The 5,732-nt window shown below is 42.0% G+C and overlaps 1 pseudogene; it reads left to right on the forward strand.

Annotated features, from left to right (window-relative positions):
* The first annotated feature begins 1,473 nt into the window (after positions 1-1,473).
* LOC112865959 (high mobility group protein HMG-I/HMG-Y-like) lies at positions 1,474-1,795 on the forward strand (annotated as a pseudogene).
* The last annotated feature ends 3,937 nt before the right edge of the window (positions 1,796-5,732 follow it).

The following is a 5,732-nucleotide window of genomic DNA, read 5'->3' on the forward strand; positions in this document are numbered from 1 at the left end:
ACATTTAGGCCAGGGCCCAAATACTCCCCACAATAGGCAAAGAGAGCCTCTGCAGATGACTGGCCTAAAGGATAAAGCAGCCAGACAAGAGAGCACACTCCAGAAGTGCCAGACTCTAGGGAATCAGGGACATTATACTTGTAAGGCACTACAGGACCTCTTCTTCATAAGACCATTACACTCAAGAACAAAGTACATAGCTGACTTTCCTAACACAGAGAAACAGGTACAGAGACTTACACAAAATGAGAAGACAGAAAATTTTAAATTTTATCCCAGATGAAAGAACAGGGTAAGTCCTCAGCCAGAGTTCTAAGTGGAATAGATAACATGCCTCACAGAGAATTTAAAGTGCTGATCTTAAGAATACTCACTGGACTTGAGAAAAGAGTAGAAGACATGAGTGAGACCATTAACACAGAGATAAGGAATAGCAGAGATAAAGGACGCAATAAACCAGATCAGAAACATGCTTGATGGAATGAACAGCAAGATGGAAGAAGCATAGGAATGAATTAGTGACCAAGAAGACAGAGTAATGGAAAGTAATCAAGATGAACAAAATAGAGGAAAAATAATTATGCAAAATGAGAACAGACTTAGGGAACTCAGTGACTCCATCAAATATAATAACATTCGAATTATAGGAGTCCTAGAAGAAGGGGGGGGGGGGGAGAAAATCTATTAGCTGAACTTCCCTAACCTGGGGAAGGAAATAGATATCCAGATCCCAGAGGCCAGTGAGCTCCCATCAAAGTCAACAAAAGCAGATCCACACCAAGACATATTTTAATTAAACTGGCAAAATATAGTGATACAGAAAAATCTTAAAAGCAGTAAGACAAAAGAAAACAGTAGCTTACAAGTGAAAACCCATAAAGCTAGCAGGGGATTTTTCAGCAGAAATTTGGCAAACCAGAATAGAGTTGCATGATATATTCTAAGTGCTGAATAGGAAAAATCTGCAGCCAAGAATACTCTATCCAGCAAAGCTATCATTCATAATAGAGAGATAAAGAGTTTCCCAGATGAACAAAAACTAAAGGAGTTTGTGACCTAGTACTAAACCAGCACTGCAAGAAATATTAAAGGGGACTCTTTGAGTGGAAAGGAGAGAACATTAAAAAGACCACTTTTGGGGAGGAAAGAAGAGACCTATTAAAAAAATCAGTCAAAGAACTCACAAAATAAAAGGATATAAAATATGACAACATATACCTAAAACATGGGAGGAGAGGAAAGAATGGGTTCTAACTGCCTCCAATTGGGACTCCAAGCCTGAGCTGTATCTGGTGCTGGCACAGCCCCCAGAAGGCATCTGCATTTGCTACTGGTGGCAGCCACAGTGAGCCAGGCCAGTTCCTCAGTGCCCAGCACCATCACTCCTAGCAGTCCAGAGAATGTACATAGGCTGGCAGTGAAGCTCATGCATCCCAGCCACTGCTCCCTTACCTGTTCTGGAGAGAAGGGAAGATGAGGGAGTTGAACTCAAAGTCCAGCCAGCCCTTGGCCTTCAAGCACAAGAAGAATGGTACTGAGAAGCAGGGGTGGGGCAGACTGGGCAAGCAGCCTCCAACGAGTCCTGGGTCAGTGCTGGTAGCTAGTCGGAAGGAACCCAGTGAGGTGCCAGCACCTAAGCAACCTCAGGGCCAACCAAAGGGGAAAAACAACAAGGGTGCTGTCAAGATGCAGAAAACTACAACTCCCAGGAGGAAATCAAGGGGCAGAGCCAAAGAAACTGGAGAAGGTGGAAGAAGAGGGCATTTCCTGGGAGTCCTCATAGGAAAAGCAGTAACTACACCATACCACCTACTCCATCACCAAGAAGCAGTTTCCTTCTGGGACTGGACAGCTCCACTCCACTTCCATTGCCCCCACCCCTCTCCCAAACCTACCCACCACTGCCACCCACCTGTGTTCTCACCACCATACTACACAGCACATTAGCCGCTGCAGGGCCCCAGAGCTGAGTGAGGAGGCATTTCTTTTGCTCTTGGTTTCTAGCAACCCCTCTCACCCATGCACACATTTGCCCTGCCAGACGAAGCTGACTTTGCACCTTGCCTCACCCTGCCTCTGATGTGTCCCCATGCTCAGTGATACAGACATTGCTGACTGGGCTCTTGGCTTGGCGGGGGGGGGGTCCCTTCTGCTTCCCCATTCTTCCCTCTAGCTTCCCACTAAGGAGCCTGGGACGGCTCCCCTGGCCTTAAAAGGGGCCCAGCCCCATCTCATTGTAATATGCCCCATTCCACAGCACTGGCAGAAGCTGGTATGGCCAATGTAGAGGGGTGCTCAGTGCCAAGATGCCCCCAACCAGCCTTTACTTCACGAGGTGCAGCTCACATCCACTTTTCTCCCCACCTTGCCTAGTCCTTCCTCTAGGTTGGACAGCCCCCTTTGGGGCACAGGAAGAAAAGGCAGGAAGGGATTGAGCCCTTTACCCTCTCTAAATGAGATCCAGTGCACCTCACTCCCACCCTGAAATCTACTGCAGTGATGAAATGCAGTCATCCTTTCTCCAGGTGAAGTCCAGGAGACCCATGTTCCTTGTGGCAGCCACCTACAGTGGGGTTAAGCCACTGTTCAAACCCATCCGTTTCCACCCCAGGCCTCAGTTTCCTATTTCCTCACATGGAACACTAATAACAAAGAACGAGCCTTGCCCACCCCCCCCCCTTCTGCTCCTCCCTACCCCTGATGGTTCTGCTTCCATTTTTCCTCTGTTCACAAACTACCTTTGGAATGTTGCACTGTTTTTGTTCAATGTTTCCATTTTTGGACGTCAGTCATTGTTGCTATGACCAGCATCAAATATTCCTCCTCATTGCCTTCTCCCATTCTGCCCACATTCCCCTTCTCCAAGATGCTCTTAGGAGAAGGGGCCTGGGGCAAAGCAGACTGTGTTACCAACCACCCCAGGCCCAGGGAGGGTGGCACCCTGCCCCTAGGATGCTGCAGCAGAGTGAGAGGGGGCCTGTATTGACTGTTGAGGTATAGGGGACACCTCCTCCCCTGTTCTGCTGGGGTGGGGGGGGGGGGGAGGGGTAGTCATTATTTGTCCCAGTCTGGACCCTCCTCTCTAATCTGGTTTCCCTACCTGCAGTTATATGAATTTAAAAATATCCTTTTCCAGAAAAAAAAGAGTGAGTTCAAACTTAAATGACCATTAACTTAACATAAATTCTATATGCAGAAGACATTATATACAAACCTAATGGTAATCACAAATCAAAAGCCACTAATAAATACGCAAAGAATAAAGACAAAGAATAAAGAAAGCGAAAGAGGGGTGGGTGGCGCAGTCGGTTAAGCGTCCGACTTCAGCCAGGTCACGATCTCGCGGTCCGTGAGTTCGAGCCCCGCGTCGGGCTCTGGGCTGATGGCCCGGAGCCTGGAGCCTGCTTCTGATTCTGTGTCTCCCTCTCTCCCTGCCCCTCCCCCGTTCATGCTCTGTCTCTCTCTATCCCAAAAATAAATAAACGTTGAAAAAAAAAATTAAAAAAAAAAAAAAAAAGAACGCGAAAGAATATATCAGTAAAGAAAATCAGCAAACCATGAAGAGAGAAAGACAAGGATCAGAGAAGATCTTCAGAAACAACCATAAAACAACTAATAAAATTACAATAAATACATATATATCAATAATTACTTTGAATATAAATGGACTAAATGCTCTAATAAAAAGACATAGGGTGACAGAATGGATTAAAAAAACAAGGCCCATCTATATGCTGCCTATAAGAGACTCATTTTAGACCTAAAGACATGTCCAGATTGACAGTGAGGGGATGAAGAAATATCTTTCATTCAAATGGATGACAAAGAAAAACAGAGTAGCAATACTTATATTGGACAAAATGGACTTTAAAACAAAGACTATAATAAGAGACAAAGGATGATGCTATATGATAATAAAGGGACAATCCTACAAGAAGATAGAACAATTGTAAATATTTATGCACCCAGAATGGGAACACTCAAATACATAAACCAGTTAATAACAAAAAACAAAGTAACTAATTGATAATATTACAGTAATAGTAGGGGACTTTAATACCCCAAACATCAATGGACAGATCATGTAAACAGAACATCAACAAGGAAAAAATGGCTTTAAGTGACACACAGGAACACATGGATGAAACATATATATTCAGAACAGTCCATCCTAAAACAGAAGAGTACACATTTTTTTAAGTGAACACAGAACATTCCTAAGAAGAGATCACATATTAGCCCAAAAAACAAGCTTCAATAAATTTAAGATCAAAGTCTTACCATGCATATTTTTTGACCACAGTACTATGAAACTAGAAGTCAAACACAAGAAAAATTCTGGAAAGAGCACAAATATATACAGGTTAAATAACATGCTACCAAACAATGAATGGGTCAACCAGGATATAAAAAAGTTCAAAAGTACATGGAAAGAAGTGAAAATGAAAACATGATGGTCCAAAACCTTTAGGATGTAGCAAAAGTGGTTCTAAGACAGAAGTTTATAGCAATATAGGTCCACTTCAAGAAGCAAAAGAAATCTCAAATAAACAACCTAACCTTACACCTAAAGTAGCTAGAAAAATAAAAACAAAACCTAAACCCAGCAGAAGTAAGAAAATAATAAGGGTAAATCGAAAATAAATGATATACAAACTAAAAAAAAAAAAAATAGAACAGATCAATGAAACCAGAAGCTGGTTCTTTGGAAAAAAAAAAATCAATAGATTTGATAAACCTCTGGCCAAACTTATCAAGAAAAAAAAGAGAAAAGACTAAAATAAATAAAATCACAAGTGAGAGAGGAGAAATAACAACCAACATCACAGAAATACAATTATGAGAATATTATGAAAAACTGTATGCCAACAAATTGCACAACCTAGAAAAACAATGAATAAATGGAAACAGGAAGAAACAGAAAATCAGAACAGACCAATAACCAGTAAAAAACTTGAATCAGTAATCAAAAACCTCCCAACAAACAAAAGTCCAGGACCAGATGGCTTCACAGGTGAATTCTACCAAACACGTAAAGAGTTAATGCTATTCTTCTCAAAATTTTCCAAAAAATAGAAGAGGAAGGAACACTTCCAAATTTAATCTATGAGGCCAGCATTACCCTGATACCAAAGACTCCACTTAAAAGAGAACTACAGGCCAACATCTCTGATAAACATAGATGCAAAAATCTTCAACAAAATACTGGCAAACTGAGGCGCTTACATGGCTCAGTCGGTTAAGCGTCTGACTTTGGTTCAGGTCATGATCTCGCAGTGAGTGCGTTCAAGCCCCACATTGGGCTCTGTGCTGACAGTTCAGAGCCTGAAGCCTGCTTCAGATTCTGTCTCCCTCTCCCTCTCTGCTTCTCCCCAACTTGTGCTCTGTCTCTCTTTCTCTCAAAAATAAGTAAACATTAAAAAAAAAAATTTAAATACTGGGCAAACCTAATTCAACAATACATTTAAAACATCATTCACCATGATCAAGTGGTATTTATTCCTGTGTTGCAACAGTGGTTCAATATTCACAAATCAATGTGATACAGTATATCAATAAGAGAAAGGATAAGAACCATACGATCATTTCAACAGATACGGAGGAAGCATCTGACAAAGTGCAATATCCATTCATGATAAAAATCCTCAACAAAGTAGGCTTAGAGGGGACACAAGTCAACATAATAAAGGCCATATATGAAAATCCCACAGCTAACATCATCCTCAACAGGG

The sequence above is a fragment of the Puma concolor genome, chromosome D1, assembly GCF_028749965.1.
Source record: "Puma concolor isolate L17-30 chromosome D1, mPumCon1.1.hap2, whole genome shotgun sequence".
Taxonomy (NCBI): Eukaryota; Metazoa; Chordata; class Mammalia; order Carnivora; family Felidae; genus Puma; species Puma concolor.